At 36.5% G+C, this 20,093-nt stretch overlaps 1 long non-coding RNA gene across 3 annotated transcripts in view; it reads left to right on the top strand.

Moving 5' to 3' along the window:
* The first annotated feature begins 2,447 nt into the window (after positions 1-2,447).
* LOC120480344 (uncharacterized) overlaps positions 2,448-20,093 on the top strand; it is a 91,313-nt gene continuing 73,667 nt past the window's right edge. For all 3 annotated transcript variants that reach the window (XR_005623088.2, XR_016148588.1, XR_016148587.1), the window contains exons 1-3: positions 2,448-2,545; positions 2,758-2,867; positions 12,085-12,214. This is a non-coding gene — a long non-coding RNA (uncharacterized LOC120480344). The remainder of the gene's footprint in view (positions 2,546-2,757; positions 2,868-12,084; positions 12,215-20,093) is intronic.

Genomic DNA, 20,093 nt, shown 5'->3' on the forward strand with positions numbered 1-20,093 from the left:
TTGGCTAAAAGTATTCACCAAAAGTATTTTCACATTTCGCAAAATGATTAATCCCCATTAAAGATGAGATCTACAATTGCGCAACAACGATGAGGCCTGCCAAAGACAGCTCAAGGTATTCCTGATCAAACTTACAAAAACAAAAAAACATTGGCCTATATCCTATATATATTTGTTCAAACATGCAAGTAGAGATTCAGCAATCATAGATAATATCATTCAGGCATAGACCCGTCATCTGAATATGTTGGCTATTCCATCAGAATACCTGCTAAATAATTTCATAGTATGTGAAAGTGGGGGTTGGTTTGCAGTCACTGACAGGGGCTGTCAATCTTTAAGAATGTCTCAGAGTGAAGAGTCATCATAAGAATAGGGGACCCGAAAAGGTCTGTCAGTATTTGTGAGAAAGGACTGATTTTGAATGAGTGTTGTCCAAAGGGAGATCAAGAATGTCAATAAAAGGTCAAAATATGTCTTGTATAGTGCAGTATTTAGAGCTCACTTGACTATAGGTGTGACTCAAGTGTTAACTCAAAAGGCATTGAAATACCTTATGAATATCTGAGAAAAAGCAGGATTTTCTTTCTTTCTTTCTTTCTTTCTTTCTTTCTTTCTTTCTTTCTTTCTTTCTTTCTTTCTTTCTTTAAAAAAAAAAAAAATAGCAGTATTTATTATAAATTATTTTTCTAAATTTGACTGTATTGATTAATTTGCCTATAAAACAGTGCCCAAATTTAGTTTTAATTAAATATTCTTCATGAATTAATTAACTAATTCCTGATACTGTGTTTTAAGCAAAATGGCCAGCCATCCTCTTATTTGTAACTGTGAATGATGGAAGATGGAAGCAATAGCTACTATTGTCCATTTGAGGGAATCACATAAGAAAGAGTGTCCATCCTATTGGCCTTCTAGCATCAATGTGATACTAATATTTCCTTTTCACATATGACATGCCTTGTGTTTCTTGTTAAAGGCCAAATGAAGTACCTTAAAATGCTGTGCTGCGCATTATTTAATGTGTTGTAATTTCCACTGAAACAGGAAGACTGGGCAGGACATATCGAACAGCTCCTCCCCCTTTTAAAAATAGCCAATAGAGTTTAGTTTATATCTTCAAATTTTTGTTTTGGAGTACACTGGCTTATAGATAAGTAGATAATAATATTAAAGGAAAACATATAGGCTAACATGACTTCAATTTTGATTTCATGGGGACTTCATTGGGTTTTCAGAAAGGTGTTTAGGAGCGCCTCCCTTGTGGCCGATGAACCAGGACGAGAAAATGCCTATAGACCATTTCAAAAGATGTAAACAACACTGGTCCAGAAGCACTTCCTGTTTCAGTTTTTTAACACTACATAAAAGCTGGGATAAAATACAACCAACAGAACATTTAAAATTGAATCAAAAAGTTAAACAAACATCTTTAAGATCTTTTCTTTACATGTGAAATAAAGAAAACAGTTACAAACTGAAACAGGAAGTGTTTCTGGGCCAGTGTTGTTTACATCTTTTGAAATGGTCTATACCTGAACCTCTATGACCTGAACTCACTACACCATTCGCGCCATTTGGGAGTGGAACAAGCTATTTTAATGTGTAATACATGTGGGAATATTGAAATATTGATTAAACAGATCACATAGATACAACAATCCTAAAATTTATTTGAATATATTTTTCCAACGTTCTTCATTTTTTAATTATATATATATATATATATATATATATATATATATATATAGAGAGAGAGAGAGAGAGAGAGATAGATAGATAGATAGATAGATAGATAGATAGATAGATAGATAGATAGATAGATAGATAGATAGATAGATAGATAGATAGCTATAGATATAGATATAATTAGAAAATTCAAATGTGATGTAATATCCCTGAACCCCTGGCTTTTTTTTTGTATTCTGTAAGTAAATGTTAAAAAATAAAATAAAATAAAACAAGAAGAAGAAGGCCAAACGTAACGTCAACTGATGGATAGGACTCTCAGAATGCGCATGCGCTCCTGAGCAGAAAGTACGGATTAGTAACGCAGTAATGGGCTCTATGCACGGCGGTATTTCCGGTGAAGCATTAGGGATGCTCGATAACTTCCGCCGATCATAGAGTCCAATGCAATAGCGAGAATTTATATTACATTTTATACTCCATGGTTATACTAATGAAACGTTAGTCACAAAAACAGATAAAACAGACACCCCTCGTTGTGTTTATGCTTCTTTTTAAAATTATATCAAATAAACATAACTGTATATAAAATTACATCTAAACGTATGTACGTTTCGTTTCAAAGACGGGAGGACAGTAAATATTGAAGACTCTGCCATAATCCCGTTTTCTCCGGTTTTCCTCCGCTTTAATCTACACAACCGGAAATAGACGAGCATCCTTGCGTCAAATGCGGAACTTATGCGTGCATATAGCCCATTGTTGCGCAAAAGTTATTAGTTGGCTACTTGTTTATTTGCGTTTTCTCTCCGAAAGAGTGTCAATTGTTTTTTGTGTGGACCAATTATGTCAACGTGTAAGTTACCTGAAATAGCCTACTTGAAATTGTTTATTGTTTATAACGTAAGCAAATAGCCTAAACAACTTATTTTTGTTATTGATACTTATACAAAACATCTTTAGTCGTCTGAAAGATGGTAAACTTGACGAGAAAGGCACATAGGCCTACACTTCACATTTAGAAGCAACCACGTAAATATTAGTAGGCCTGTTTATGTTTCTTCGTAGGCCTAACGTTAGCAGCTACAAAGGCTACAGAAAACACCGGGAGACACTGAAGTACGGTCGGTCATGTTGTCCTGGGACATGTGAAGATGTGAAGAGAAGGATTTAAACAGGTCAGTAGACATTTAAAATGACTTTAAGCAGGCTTTTGTACTTTTTAATGTACAATTTTTTATACACTGAAATGTTTACATTATTATTTCTTATTTCTGAATGTTTATTTCAAATATTGCTCCTTTCTCCTTTTTTTAAATAAAAATACTAGCTGTGCCTTATGATAATGTTTCCAGTGTACATGCAGACAGTAAAAGCCTATACATGGTAATTGGCTCCATCTGCTGGTATTGATAGGCTGTTTTATTTTTCGCACCATTGGCTAGATTGCTTTGGTTTGTTAATGGATTGTCCAAACTAATAGATAAATGTTTTTGAACATAAGTATCATCACGTCAAGATTAAAACACTATCAGAACACAATGGAACAGAAATGGACATTTAAAAGAGAGGATGAAAGCCTCCGTCAAATAGCTTCCACTGCATCTTTTGTGATGACATAACTTGAGTGTTCCGTTTTTGTGCTCCAAAAAAATGTGGATAAGTAAACTTTAGAGAAAGGTTTCGTTTATTAGTTTAAACTATAATAGCTGTAGGCTATTTATTGGGTTGTTGCAGCTGGGCACGGACTCACAAGATGGCGCCATAATACAAGGATTCAGAAAAAGCGTGACTCGATCGCCTAGTACAATTTTCCCGTGTACACCAGGATTTACTTAGGAACGTTGCTTTGAACTAACGCAATATTCACTTTTCAGATTTGTAAAATGAAGTTTATGATATTATTTTCTCATGTAGGCTTTTGCAGTTTAAAATGCCCCCAAACCCCAAAGGTTGATCCTCAAAATGAAAATGTAGGTCTATCTGGCATCTGCACATGATTTGATATAAACGATCAAAAATATAAATAGGCCTATTTAATAGTAGGCTACCATTTTTTTTTTCATTTTACGTGGGAGTCATTGTTACGCTTCTTGAAATAGGCTACACAACAGTGAACGTCATTACAATAACTCTGCACGAGCTGTTTGATTTTACTGCGTTTTTTGAAGCTTGTAATTATTTTTTTTCTAAAGGACGTCAGTTCAGAAGCCCGCATAGCTGTCCGTATAATTTGCTTACAATTTTTACAAAAATTCAGTCCAGTGAAATGCCACTCATTCGCTATGTGTACGAAGAGACTCATTTGAAAATAACTATAGCCTATACATAAGTTAATTTCAAACATATTTTATTGCTTGTCTAAGAACCATTTCCGGAAATGTAAGTTAATAATATTAAGCATGCGAATAGCTGTTTAAATAGTTTTTTATTTCGTTTTTCATCATGTAGTTAATTGCTCTAAATAGATTCATTTTGCAATGCATAACCCTTAGCAATAGCATTATTACAGTGGATCTGAGCTGGTTTAAGTCATTTGTTGAAACTAAGAATAAGTTTTTTTAAGAATAAGTATTTTATGGCTTCCAAAAACGACCACAAGCGACATTTGTTTTTTTTACAATTTATTTTTAATATATTATTTTATATATATATATATGTATATATATATATATATATATATATATATATGACAGATGTAAATGCAAATACATTTTTAGTTTTGTAAGCCAATAAGCGAATGTCATTTTTCATATTTAGAAAATGAATGCATGTACTATTTTCCAACACACAATGCAGTTTTATTAATTGTTTTCTTAAAAATAAAAGTTCTCCAGTTTAGCTACCATTTACCTCGAGGTCTCTGGACTTCTCACAGCTTTCTGCCATTTTACTTCTAAATGAACAGTCCAAGTATTTTCAGGAACTCAGTGTACCTCCCTTCGGCCCCTTAAATGCCTGTATTACCCAAGATAAAAATCATATTTATTTATGTTATTATTTAATGTTGATTAGCTAGATATACAGATTTGCTGATAAACCTCACTTTAATAAATCACATAATCAAGTGCTATGCGATTATTAAAAGACATTCATTGTGTGAGATATGAGGGCAGTTCTGATTTATTGATCCAAAATGATCAACATGCCACAGGAGCACCAGTTCTAATGGTGTTGATGGAACCTAAATGTCACTGTATTCCTGATGGTCTTCTGTTTTAACATTTAATTCCACTCCCTAAGAAAAATGTAGAGCTAATCTCACCAGATTCTCTCCTTTATCTAAACAAACCTTTAATACTCCAGCACCGTTTTGTAATTAAAAGGGTAATAATAGGCGGTAGGGGGGTTTGGATTCTTGTGGAGGGGGTTGGGTCTGTCGGTCATGTCTGTGCATTTGAATACATGTATCATGAATATGCATCTCTTAACCTAGAGCATTAGAGCTGCGGTTGGTCAGTGGATCCGTCTGATTAATGCAAGTTTTGCCTAATATATGATTTCAACTGAGATCCTCTCGAATACCACAAATGAATTTTTTCAATACTCTGTATTAGAGTGGCTTATTAGTACTTTACAGATTCCATGCAATTAATTACACTGTTTTTTTTATGTCCTCCTTTGTTTTTGTTTTGAAATATGGTTTCAATTCATTTACTTTTCAGTGAACAGGACAAGATTCCTCTCAATGCACAATCAAGTCTAATTTGAACACGGCATAGTTAACCTTCAGAAAATTTCCACAGGGCTTTCATTAGTTACAAAATATTAAATTCATGTTCTTCAAATTAATACTCTCTTCAGAAGAGGGTAAAATAATCCTTGCTAATCACAACGTAATAAAACTCATCATATTTTTTGTTGTACATTTGGAATTTCCATTTCTGATTCCCAACAGTCAGGACAAATGTACTAAAATGTGCAGCGTTCACATCTGTTTTCAAGCCTTCGGAGTTAAAGGGCAAAATTGCACAAAAAATATTTTTTCAGTGAATGGTCTACTCGACATTCTCCAGTTCAAAATGAATGTGTAGCTATATAAACTTAAATACGAAAACCTTAATTTAAAAGCAAATTAATGTACATGTCACAAGGACAACGGAGGTGGCAAAGTGATTTTTTTTTTCTTGCCAATTTGCAAGGGCAATTAATATTGAGACCTTCAATTTTGAATTACTTCAAAAAGTATGAAATAAGATATGTGTAATTTATATTTTTTTAGGACAATGTATACATTGTTAAATTCCCACATTTGAAAATTAGAGCTTTTAAACGCTTTTATCACAACATGTCAGTATGTTGTGGTTGATTCAATATAATTTAAATGTTTAAAGTGGGTTTGCGATTTGAAAATGCAGGGGGAAAAAATGTCAAGATTTCTGTCCCTGACAAATGCAACTCTCGACAGTGATTGGCCATTTATATGTTCCTCCTCAGTGTTGCATTGTTTTGAAGTTTGTGTGTTCCCCTTTAAGAACGGGGCTCTTTGCAGCTGAAGAATTTGCTCTCCTGACGCTGTGAATGGGGCCCGGGCAGGAGCTTAGCGAGGGGCCCAATGTTTTGTTCTGTTACACTTCAATAGGGCGTCAAGCAGGGTTTGGGCCTGACAGCCTGTGGATTAAAGGCTCTTACCAGAATCTGTTCGCCCCACCCCCTGACCCGCGCACTCCAACAATAGCCTGAAAGAAACACATTCTTAACTCTTCAAGTACTAAGTTGTAATTTGCAGGTGGCTATAGCCTAGCAAGTCCCTATAGCCCAAGACGATAAGGGTTATGGAGGAAAAAAGGAGGGGGGAGAGAGTGTTAGTTGTAGCCAACCTCCTCTTTTTGCTCCACTTCAGCTTTCTTATACCTTTAAAAATATAAATGAATTTATCATTGATCTAAAAATCACAGTAATGACCTAGCAGAACGTGTCGTTGGACGACGGCCTTGGATTCGGAAAGGTACATTGTGTTCTAATCCCTGCTATCTGTCCATATTTTAAAAGATACACCGGATGTCAACAGTTTGGGGCTCGTGGAGTCGTCGTTGTTAACAATAGCCAGATGCCTGTTCCGAGCAAACAGTGTAGCGATGACAAACAGTTGTTGTTGCCTTTTGTTTTGACAGCACTTCCGAACAGAGCAAGAAACATGGGACCAGGAAGAGACTTTTGTTTTTAAATATTTGTCACTAGATCTAGATGATACTAAAACGAAGCAAACATTTATCATGTTGTTAACTATTCTTATTGAACAAGGAAATTCAGCAGCATTTCGAGTTTTCAAATGCGTTTAATCTAGATGGACCACTAGGTGGAGCTATTTGAAAGTTCCTCAGCAGTGAAAGAGGTGCACAGGTGAAGCGGAGATGGGTTGACTATGTTTGTGCAAGAACTATTAGGCTAGTTACTCCTTTTAGGAGAATATTTGGTAACACTTTACAATAAGTTTCCATTTGTTCACATTTGTTAACTACATTAATAGTTAATGCATTCACTGACAACGATTTGATGTAATTACGTTGAAATGACTTAAACATCCAAGCTGATTTTACTTCAAAATTTAAGGAAGCAATATTTACAGTAAACATTTGAAGCAATATTTGTTGGTCACACTATATATTAGTCTTTAACCTAGTCAACATTGTAATTATAGATGTTTAGAATTGAATTACCATTGGAATTCCATGCAGGTCTTTTTTTAAAATACAAGTACAATGTAAAAACATGCATGTACACAATTAGTGCATTATATCAAATTATAATTTAAATGTTAGTACATGGTAGTTAAAGACACTTCAAATAAAGTGTTAACCTTTAAGTTATTTCCACATTTACTAATATATATATATATATATATATATATATATATTAAAGATGTATGTGTTGTATAAAGAAATGATTAAAATATGTATCTTTATATATATATATATATATATAGCTATATATTAATCATCTTTTTAAACAAAAGATACATCTTTTAATTAATATATATATATATATAGGCCTAATATATATATATATATGAAGAGTTCAGATGCAAAAGCCTCTAAGTGCCATTTGAAATTTTCTTCTTTAATGATGATTTTTTATCAAACTTGTATATTTAAGTTCAGTAATTTCAAGTGAAATTTTCTTCTTTAATGATGATTTTTATCAAACTTGTATATTTAAGTTTGATAAAAATCATCATTAAAGAAGAAAATTTCAAATGGCATTTAGAGGCTTTTGCATCTGAACTCTTCATATATATACTGTATTATAACTTGATATAATATATACATTATATATATATATATATATATATATATATATATATTTAATGGACCTGAGCTAATATTAACATTGAACAGTTGTATTTTTATTAACTAATTTTAATAAATATGAATAAACATTGTAAGAAATATTTGTCAGTTAATGCATTATCTAATAATACTATTGTAAAGTGTAAAGCGGACATTTTTATCTATGTTGAGGGGAAAAAAATGGTCCTCAATTATTCATCATACAAGCGGAAGTGCCACATAGAAATGAAAACAAAAACAAAAATGACCTAAACAATAGATCTTCTTGGTCATGTCAATCAAAATATTTTTTCCGTTGTACTGAAAAGGTTCCTCAGAGTATTGCTGTCTAAAAGATCTCGTGGTCCAGCAGAGAGGAGTCGGCTCATCCTTATAGTCCCGGCCGGGTGTGTAACACCAAACTACATCTGGCCAGTGATTCAGAGTGTCAGAGTTCACGCTGCATGCTTGCACACACACACTGCTGCTCTTTCCTTGTGGTCAGCTGATCAGTCTGATCACCCTTGTTCAGAAAATCCCACACTGAATGCTCTGTCCATTCATTTTCATATCCTCTTTAGCTTCCGTTTCAAAAGCAGAATGCTCCTGGCCCAGGCCTGAGGGACCCAAGCAAAACGTTTTTATTTATGGGGAAAATGACACTGCCGACATTGCATATTGGCTCTAATTGCGTTCATGCTCAATGGTGTTTTTGAAAACTTGTCCTTAAAGTGGCAGCCTTTCAAGAGCAGCCGCCTTTTCCCCTCCGTTTTCCTGTCACCAGTAACAGAACACAGATGTGACATAGGGTAGCAATTCCACCTCTATTTGTTTTAGGGTTGATCGAGTTATTTAAAATGTTTGCAGTCCTGGAAAGGGCTAGGGAGGGAGAAATGGGTGCATGTATGTGAGAAAGAAAGGGGGGGAGAGAGTAAAGTGTGTTTATGGACCCCTGGCCGCACCAGGTACAGCAGTGACAGATATGTAAACAGCTCGAGCACGCTAGACGCATGCTGTGAAAATAAAATAAAGCAGCCAGATTTTAAATGTCTTCTGTTTACTTTGGGATGTTTCCTAAAACAGTTGAACTGCTAGTTAATTTTCTCTTGTACATGTCATAAATCCTTTACACCTGCACAGTCTGTAATACAAAGTTGAGCTTGTTATGGGACAGTCAATTTGTTTATTTTGTGGGCTAGCGCCTGGTTTTGTCCTTATTTTATCTTATTTATTATTATTATAACAGCAGAAATATACGATTTTAATTATATTATTATTGTTATATTATTATTAATTAATGATAATAAAAAAATAAATGACTATCATAGTGGTTTATATAACAACAACAGCAACATATTATTATAACATTATTATTATTGATATTAGAAAGAATACTATTAATAAAAACTATAACAATTTATAATAGTAATTATTATGCAGGTTTTATGTACCGATGCAACACTTAAGACTTTCCTCCTTATAAAATCACTTTTGACAATTACTATTATTATTTTATTATCTGCCGAGTGTTTTGGGGCCACATCTGTGAAGCTCTGTACACATCAAGCTGCTCTCAAAGGCACTTTACAAACAGCCAACTGTAACCTTCAAAGAATGAAAGAAAGAATCCAGGCTGCAGTGAAATCTAATCCAGCCACAGCTATAGCTACATGTTTCCCTGCCCCCCTGCTGAACTCTGACCTCTGACTTTGTCTGGGTCATCTAACCTTGCTTGAGTTATAGACACATCTTGCCTCATTCTAGTTCTCTTATGAGTCTCTCTCTTTTTCTCTTATCTGTTGAGTATGTCCCCATTGGGTTGGCAGGAGGAGTAGGGGGGAAAAAACCAACGGATTGGGGACATTGCTTGCAGCAGAAATGTCAGGGAGACATTAAACAGTGAAAAGCTGGGTGTGCTTTCATAGCACAACCTGTCTGTTTTCCCTCCTATTCTTTTCCCAGCCCCACATATCATCAGTCTTCCACTCTGTGATCAGTATGTCCTGGTCATTTTCCAGGCTGTTTGTCGAAGCTATGACTTATGCTATTGAACCAGTAATGCTGCCTAATAAAATATTAATGTAGGACCCTCAGAATTTATTTATTTTTATTATGCATGAATATAAGGTAACTCAAACAATTCTATTGAAAGATTGCGTCACAAACATTTTAACAGGTTCCCTAAATACATTTCTCATTTCACATTGGTCAGACAAACAGTTAGTCCTGCCCCACATTAATGCCATTGCTCAAGTAAATATTGCTGTGTCAGTTTTCGCCAAGTCGGTTGCATGTTTTTACCACCGTTTTGCATTTTTAGGGGGAATCAACCTTACAAATACATTACTTAGGTGCCTCTGCAAAAAACATGGGATATGATTATTTTAACAGCCTAGAATTTACACTTTACCTTTACATTGTTGGTTTGTTGGCTTAAAGGCACACTATGTAAGATTTTTGGATCAAAATATCCAAAAACCACTAGAACAAGGTTATATATTTTGTTGATTTTTGTACTTGCATTATCCCAAGTGTTTCTAAGAATGTTTAAATCCAGAGAAATAAGCAGTTTTAACTAGGTCACGTAACATGTCCGTGCGTCGCATTTCAATGACATCATACCCGCATTACCCTCAATTACCAAAACCATGGAAACACCAAAGATGCTTTAATATATTATGTGTTTTATTAGACAGGTGAGCAATTGTTTGGATACATTAATTGACAGAAAATGAATCATTGTTATATAGCTCAACACAGTTATTCTTTTTGTTTAAAATCTTGTTCCCTTTCAAGGCGGTCACAAGGCGGAGGAGTTCCCATACTTCGCCATCGACGTAAATGTCTTGTTCCCTGCCTTTCAAGGGACCGAGGTTACGAAAATAACCGGAGACGTTCCCTTTCAAGGCAGTCACTTCGACATTTACGTCGATGACGTAGTATGGGAACTCCTCCCCTTACGTCATTGACGTAAATGTCTCATTCCCTGCCTTTCAGGGAACCGAGGTTACGAAAGTAACCGGAGACGTTTTCTTGATTTACCGCGAGTACCATATTTACCATGCCTAATATCGATCTAGCTCACTGCAGTGTGCTACAAGTGTCTTATATAGAAGCCACCGAGCAAACACACAGAGTTGCATTATAACCACTTTCTTGACACTCAAATGTATCTAATATGATAAAACAGCGCATCGTTAGCATTATCCCACATACGCATGAACGGAAGAAGCGGCGTCTGCGGCATAATAAAAGCCCCACTGCTCTCGAGCTGTGTGTCGTGCTTGTTTCTCATTAGCAATCGCTCCAGCGGACTTGTTCCGCTCCAACGGCTTTCGTAACATGAATAAATCTTTTTTAAGACATTACCGGTCATCAATGAATATGATTTCTGAATTATGATTTCTGAGTCCCGTGGTATTCTCCACCAGCTGTAGAGGTGAAGGCAACCACTCCCATGCTTCCGCGAAATCAAGGCGTCATCAAGCTACGCCTTTGCTTCGAATAAACAACCTATAGTGGTGAAAAATGACATAGTGTGCCTTTAAAAGTACGATCAGAATCTAAAGCTGACGCACTTGGCTTTTTGTCAGGGAAAACCACGCTCTGCCTTTGCCAGCTATGATTCGTGGTTTGCATGAAATCTCTACTTGCGTTTATAGTGATTGCAACTAGTTGCGTTTGATTAGGGGCTGTTCTTTTGTCTGACATTAGATTTGTGGTCGTATGCTGCTGCTCAGCAGGTGGCCCTGGCATGGACTGTCATTGTTAGGATAGAGGCAGCCATTATGTGCGGAAGTGGTGATCAGGAAGTCCTCTTGCCCAAAGCAACGGCTTTACTGCGCTCTCCTCTAGAGACCAGAAACAACAAACTTGCCAGACAAACACAAACAAAATAGCCGAGCTTAGGCATGTACCTGCAATCCTCTCCCTCTCTCTCCACCCTAACTATAACCTCTCTTTAATTGAACGTGATTCGTGATCCTCCTTTCTTTTCCCCTGAAGAAGTGCTTTTGTATGCAGCCTTTAGTTCCAGGGCCAAAAGGCCCTTTAGTGGCCTTCAGGCATTTCTTATTAGTGTTGTAACAATATACCTTTCTTTCTCCCACCCTCCTTCTCTATCCAGACTCAAAACAGCTTTGAAACTCATCCTGCACTGGTTCTTTAACAGCACCCGAGGGCGGAAGACTGCAGGTTATGTGTCCAGGTCTTTCTCGCACACCTTCCTCGACCCCATCGCTCCCACCCGAGAGAAGGTAAAGGCCCTTTGTCACGTAAGCATACACAAGCAGCCCTTGTTTATTTAATCGAATGTTTATTTCATTTTTTAACGTGCCACTCAAGGCTCCGAGGAGGCGCGTGTGTACCTTTCCTCCACCCGTGTAAACACAGCATATTTCGCCACTCGTTTCCCGCTGTAAAAAGTTTATATCTGTAATCTGTTAAGTCAGCTATTTTAAACAACATCTCGCTGTGTTTATAAATACTGCCGGGCCGCTGTAATGAATTTACGGTAATGCGTTTTTTTTTTGTCTTCTATCACTTCAAACCTTTTGCAGACAAGCCAAACAAAAATCCTGTAAGATTGTTTAGGTTTGAAATGAAAACAAAACAAAAAATGACAGAAATAGAAAATGTTGGTGTGACAGACAAAACAACATGAGCGCAAACACTTCTGTGTGTAGGATGAAGACAAACAAGTGGTGAGAGTGTGTGTAAATCTGAACTGATACTGATGAGGTGAACGATGAAGGATGAACAAACTGTTATAGATTATTATGACCACCGGCATAGTCGTTTTTCACTGTGAAATATACACTGCTGATGATTTAGAGATTTTTTTTTTTTTTTTTTTGCGCTCATGAAAAGTGTGTATTTATTCTGTTGGATTTTCATTTGTCAGTGTGTACAACTGAAATAACACTTTAGCTTGCATTAACAGACACCATGTGCAAATTATTCTTCAAGTATCATTAAATGTTTGACAGAAGTCTGCTGTGTTTTTACATATTCTTTTTGTCAAGCAAAAAGAAACGTTATTGAGATTCAGTGAGATGCTTTTCTTTTAAATCACTTCTCTATCATTTTTCAGTAATCATAGAGACAGGAAATTGTGGTGGTACAATGGTCAAATCATGGCTGGACTTCCAGATACGATTTGAGGAATTTGCTAATTACTGTTAATTTGATTGACCATGATCTGATGAATGAATAGCTATCCATATAGTACAAATAACTGCTATTGTAGGTGGTAATACATCATAGGCTGACCAAGGCAGTGCTAGACGTAAGCCATAAGGGACCAAAGGCTGTGCTTTATTTTGAATAAGTCACGGCTGAAGGGCGTTGTTAGGCACTATGCAAACCAGTATGCTTTTATAAAACAGTTACCACGCAATACAAATATTAAAGCCCAAAATATGCATCAATGCAACTTTCATGAAGTAAAAGTTGCATTGATCCCATGCCTTCAGATCAGTTGGACGTGGCTGTGGTTACAAGAGGTAAAACAATATAAATACTGTTCGTTTTCTCACACAAAACGCTCGTTTCGTGTCTTAGGCCATCAATATATACTTACATTTATGAGTCATTAAATCATGTTTAATTTAGACTTCTCTGTGCATGCTCTTTGAGGAAGACCCCATAGACCTCCATTATATGACTGAGAGACAAGAACGGTTTGACCTAAAAATATCAAAATTGAAAATACTGTGGAAACAAAGACACTTACATCTTGGATGCCCTTGAGGTAAGCTGAAACATATCAAAAGTGAACTATCCCTTTAATTGTTAAAAGGACAAGATATCGCAGCAGACATTGAAACTGATGTTTTATCACGCATATAGGACTGACTTGAAAGAAAATGCTATATACTGTAAATGCAGTTACACTCACTTGATCTCTTACAATACTCTACTCTATAAGCTTCAATGAACAAAATACATAATGAGAACAAACATATGTTTATGTTGCTAATAGTGGTTGCTAGGGGTGTTGTGTGGTGATGCATAGAACTGTTTGGTGAACATGTTTTCAATAAAACACAGCTATTGACCAATCGGAATCAAGGTCTTGAACTAACCGTTTTATAAAACGAAAATAATTATTTCGTATTTCTTTATTTACTGCCATTCTTGTTTAACCATGCTTAGGATGAAGTTAGAAAAAAATCAATAGTTTTTACTTTCACACCCATAATTTTGTTTGAAATGCATTACATTTATTCAGGCATTTGTATACTTTTTTTTTAAAAGGAAACCCAAAAATGAAAATTACATTGTCATCATTTACTCACCCTTAAGCTGTCCCAAACCTTTTTGAATGTATTTTTATTGCTGAACACAAAAGAAGATATGAACACGTGATTTTATCAACTTTCAAGTATTAGCCTAGTCTTCTCTCTTTTTTTGTTGTTTTTGTTTTGTTTTAAATTGGAAGCTAACTTGAGTTTTAAACTCAGTCATTGTGACAGTCACAGACACACACAGAGAACGTGTTGGCCACATCTAGACATTGATAAACTCTCAATTAGTCTTGGGCAGTGTACTGTTGTACCTCTAAATCAGCACAGCATTCTCCTGACAAGCTAATACCTATATAGAACATTTGTCAATTCACATCATTCTCTGATATTGTCCTTGCATTATAAACCATTCATTTGTCAATGTGATGAAACAATCGTGAACCTTGCGAAGCTCCAGTGTGATGTCACATTATATCGGGAACAATCTGAAGTTCCATCAGAGCAACACAAAGAAAGATGGACGTGCGGTTGAGGAGGGAGTCGTTCTTCATATTTCCTCAGATGTGAGGGGACGTATGTTAAGGCAGTCAAATTGTAGTGTGTGCATGATTGGTGGCAAGAACCTGGACAGGGAAGATTGCTTGTGAGAGTAGCCTCGCATTAAGCCTGTCAATGTATGAACAGTTCACAGGAGAGAGCTATAATTAAGCCTCCCTTATCCAGGAGAGGCTCTCCATTATATTTAAATTAAGCATGAGTGATTTTGATCAATGTATTTTGAAGGTATATGTGTGTTGATAGCCTTGGAGAGACATGGGATTTCATCTCTGTATCCGACTAACAGAAGAAAGAGGGGGGGGGGGGGTGACAGAAACAGACATTTTTTGAAAAGATTCAAGACACAGTTCTTTTTGTTTGGATTATGATCATAATGTCTCGTAAAGTTGTGGAAAATGTCAAGCCGCCTGTCATCATATCCGTCTGTGAGTGTGTGTTCCTGTGCCTCAAACCTATTGATTTGTTGCCGTCATCAAGAGCGATAAAAACGATTCCCTTTCCTGAGCACTCACAACCACATCTTTGGAGAACAATTTGTTCATTTCAATTGCTGAGAGACGTAAAGAGCGGGCGAAGTGGAGAAGTTCCTCCCATAAATCTCAGCTGAAATATGACTTCTCCTGCCTTTTCCTCACGGCTCAAGTGTGGAGGCATGCTTGAATCTGACATTAAATGCCCCTCTCGTCTAAGTGAGCGCAAGACCGATGGCGGAAAAGTTACACTTCCAGAGCAACAGATAGTGACCAGAAGTATCCAAGCTTTAAACAAGCTGTATGAATTGTGTTCAAGTCCTTACTGGTTTATCTGTCCAGGAGAGCTATAAAGAACAAGAAACAGACTCCGAGGCAATAAATTTGACTATTATTTGTCGGCCAGAGCGAGTATAACATATCTTTGTTTAATATGTGAGTGCATGGGATGGAAGTCACTTTTTTTAAGTGCTTTTTTTTTTAAAAAAAGATGGTGGCAGAGGATTAGATAATGAAATAATTTGATTATCCACAGTTAATTTAAATGATCTTTTAGTGTTTTGATAAATGTTATTTATTATTTCTGTGATGGCAAAACTGCAATTTCAGCAGTCGTATACTCTAGGTCATGTCCACACTAATACGTTTTCGTTTGAAAACATATATTTTTCTCTCGGCGTCCACGGCGTTTTAAGTCAACAAAAACATATCGTTTGGAAAACGCTCCCCAAAGTGGATAAGTTTGAAAACGCCGTTTTCGCATTGTACTGTAGTGTGAACAGTGAAGCTGGAGGGATTTGAAAACAATGACGTAAGTTTTGTCATGTGATCCATGTAGTACCAATAGATATTCTTGTTTATAGGTATTGTGCCTGTTATGTTATTCATTTTTACACTATTGTTAAAATATGTTACTTTCTATGTTACTTAATATGTGCTATTATATTATTATCCTGCGGCAAAACAGGAGAGCAGTTGCGTTTTAGACCTTTTGGACCGTTTTAGACCTTTTAGAACATTTGGTGTCTGAATGCGACCTGGACACATCAGTGATGGTGAGATATTTTGCTAAATAAAATTATCCTGTTATTGTGCGATAACATTATTATTTATTTTCCCATCTGTATCATCTCAGTGAGCTTTTGTGAAGTTTCACGCATGCTCAGTAAAGTGAATTTAGAAGTTTCTCATCCACACTGAAACGTCGGAAAACGCCTGAAAACGTTTTTAAACGAAAACACCGTTTTCAAATGTATCCCGATTAATGTGGACGTAGCCCTAGTCAGAGTCACATGATCCTTGAGAAATCATTCTAAAATTCTGATTCGCTGCTCAAAAAATTCTAAAACATTTCGCGCTTGAATATTTTTTGTGGTAACTGTGATTCAGGATTCTTTAGTTTATTAGTACAGCATTTATTTAAAATAGAAATCTTTTGTAACATTATAAATGTCTTTAATGTCACTTTCGATTGCTAGATCAAAGTATACTTTTTGTTGCTTTCTATCTAGCACAAATATGTGCCTTATGATCAGGATCAGGTGAACCTAAAACCATTTTAGTCATTCAGTGCTTCCTTAAAACAGACTAAACCCACCAACTAGTTGTTCGAATATGTTGTTTTACATGTCCCCACCATAAAAGACACAAATGTGCATATCTAAGTGAAATGCCGAGTGGTAGAGACAGAAAGCGAGAGATTGCTATCTGTCTGCATTGAAAAAGAAACCACCGTGTTAGGTTTCTGGAGGAACACAGTGCTTTTGTGTTGCACGGCTGGCTCTTGCCAACACTAGTGTCTTACAGGCTGGCGAATTAAACGCACTGGCTCCCTCGAACCTCGCTTTCCTCTCACACTAATCTTGCCGTATTACCTTCCAGGGTCGCCGTGCTGTTTTAATATCTGTCACTACCTTCCTGGATTTTACGACCGTGCTTCCTCCCCTTTCATTTGTCCTCTTTTTGTTTGACTAGCCTGTCTCACCCTTTTGTATAATTCTGTCTTTGTTTGATGGGAGAAATGAGAGTGATTTCAGGTCTGGTCTCTGCTCTATCTCCGGCTGTTTTTCTCGTCTGTGCCCAAGCTGTCGCGCAGAGAATGCGCCCGCTCTTTCGCCGACAAGTTGGTGTAAACACTCTGATTGCAGCGCTAGCCGGTCTCGCGGTGCGCTGCACCTGTGTTTAATTGGTAACGGCCTAGCAACAGGTCCGTCATTACAACGGAGGTAATCTATTAGCCTTAATGAGGCCTGGCGGAGAGATGCATTGATTTTTTTTGCTGCTGTAGTACAAACTCCTGTGTTTACGTCCCACTCAGGGAGAACTTAATGTCTCTGGCAAGCAATAACGCTTGAAACAACGGTAACTCTTTATTTCGATAGTCCTCTATAGACATTCTGCGAGCTATAAGTAACTTTGCATCTGCATGTCAACAACCAGTCATTAGATTATTAGTAGACTGTCTGCTTAATATCTGCAAACAGATATTTTGATGGACCCCATCTGACATTCTGTTGACTATAAGTAGCTTTGCAAGTACATGTAAACTTATTGTACTAACCTAAACTAACAGTCTACTAATACTCTAATGAGAGTTTGTTGACATGTAGTTGGAAATGAATGACAGTTTGTGACATGCAAAGTTACTTATACTACAATAAAGTGTAACCCAAACAACCACCGTGGTTCTGTATCTAGGGTCATGACTCATGAACACATTCAGTAAAAATAGATAGTTTGTTTTGAAAAACGGAAACTTCATTAAATGTTTCAAACTTAGTGTCACTCTTATTTAAACAATAAGCTGCTATTTCACTCATTGCCGTGAATGATTACATTTAGACCGTGTCCTGTATACGTTAATGACATTCCGCCATGACAGATTGCATTCAAAAACGGTCCAAAACATTTGGTATGCCACTGACATTTCATGAAGGCCTCTTCTTGTTTTTTTGCACTTTATGTACTTGTATATTTCAAAGCTCCTATCTTGTCGAGATTCAAAGCTTCGCCTTGTTATTATTGTAAAACCTGAAAGGCCGGAGCAGAACTAATTCGATATGCCCTTGTTAGTGAAGGCCGTCAAATAGAGTGTTGGTACCTTGGAAAAGCTTCATAGAATTGCGTTCCACTATTTAAGCTGGGCTCTTGCCATTTTGATGTTTGCTTTTATGTCCCAGGCATATTATTTTGTTATTATTATCCGAAACAAGACACACACAAATTGAATATTATCTTTAAAAGTCAATTTCATTGAGGAGATTACGCAAATCAGCCTCATTCTTTTCCGTCTCGCCTGCCTCCACCTCGATGCATCTCTTAATTTACACTGGTTTACTCTATTCATTTGTCAGAGCCTTGCGAGGGATCTTTTCATGCTTTACTTCTAGCATGCCTTCCTTTTTTTTGCATGGTTATGGCATTTGTGTTTGTTCTCTTCCACAGTCCTGAAAATCAAACCTTAAAAGCAATTACCTGCCGACATTTAATGTGCTCAAGCAAGGTGAATTTCATTTCGCCCTGACTGGCTGAAAACCCTGAGCATGGCAGCTGCCTTTTCAGCATCGCAATAAAAACGCTCCGTACTGTAACGAGACCGAAAAGCGTAAAGTATTCCTAGTGTGTTATTGGTCATTTTTATGATGTTTGGCCATTTTGGTCCTAAACTGCAAATCCTTATGTGGAATTTTCTTTATTGGCCCTCATGAAGGTCAGCCAAAGATCTCTGCGTCGGGGAAACTATCAAAGCCCATGCCTGAGCCTTTGGGGGTCTGGGGTAATAGCCCTCCTGACCAGGGGGAAAGAGAAACCTCTGATTGCCCAACATTTTACAGAGCACATGTTTGTCATTAACACGTCCTACTATGGTAGTTACAGATGTGATTAAAACAACCTGGGAGACAGGTGGGTCCTGTAGCCCCTGATTTGCAGGCTCTTTGTTCTGGGCCTGCTCTCATTCTGTGACCGCTTGGGTTTTGGGGGGTTTGTTGCACTTGGGTTTGGACTGGGTGGAAGCACAAAGCTGCATTTTTTTTCCCCCTGTTGAGGCCCACTCATCAATTTTAGCCCTGACCTTTGGGTATTTATTTTTCCCTTACTCTTTCTTTTTTTTTTTCTTCTCTGTTTTCATCCGTTCCTTGGAACTTGGTGGTATTTCATTTTGGAGGTCAGGAAGTCTCATACGGTGAGTGGAGTGAATTATCTGGGACTGAATACACATTTTGGACGCAGATCAGCGAGCGAATGAGAGAGATCCCTGGAATGCAAATGGATGAGAATTTAAACAGTGATATTCTAAAAATGTGGAGAGCTGGACAGTAACCTTAGAGGCTTGTTTAATGCAGGACTAACAGGACTTGAGCACAGCTAACCTGAAAACAGAGGTGATTTAGCCATCATTTGCATCCTGCCTCTTCCTCTGTGTTATTTTTTCCCCTTCAAATACAAAAACAAGCCAATACAAATCAAATCAAATACAAATTTTTCTTCTAACACGTGTTATCAGACCACTAACATATCCAAAAACACCACAACACATTTAAATCCCTGTAGTTGGAATTTGAATTGAGGAAGGAAACAGGATGTGATATATATATATATATATATATATATGTTTGTATGTGTATATACTATATATATTCAAAGTTTGTCTATAGATAGTTTCTCTCCTCTCTCTTCTTTATATATATTTAAATTTGATATACATTAGTCATAATTATATATATATATATATATATATATATAAAATTTTAACATTATTTTTTTTACTATAGAAGCATTTTTTTTTACTATAGAAGCTATTTTTTTTCTAGAAGTTTAGAGATAGACAGATTTGTATTTAACTGTAAATTTAATTATCA

Source organism: Pimephales promelas, chromosome 21, assembly GCF_988280905.1.
Source record: "Pimephales promelas chromosome 21, fPimPro1.hap1.1, whole genome shotgun sequence".
In the NCBI taxonomy this organism is placed as follows: Eukaryota; Metazoa; Chordata; class Actinopteri; order Cypriniformes; family Leuciscidae; genus Pimephales; species Pimephales promelas.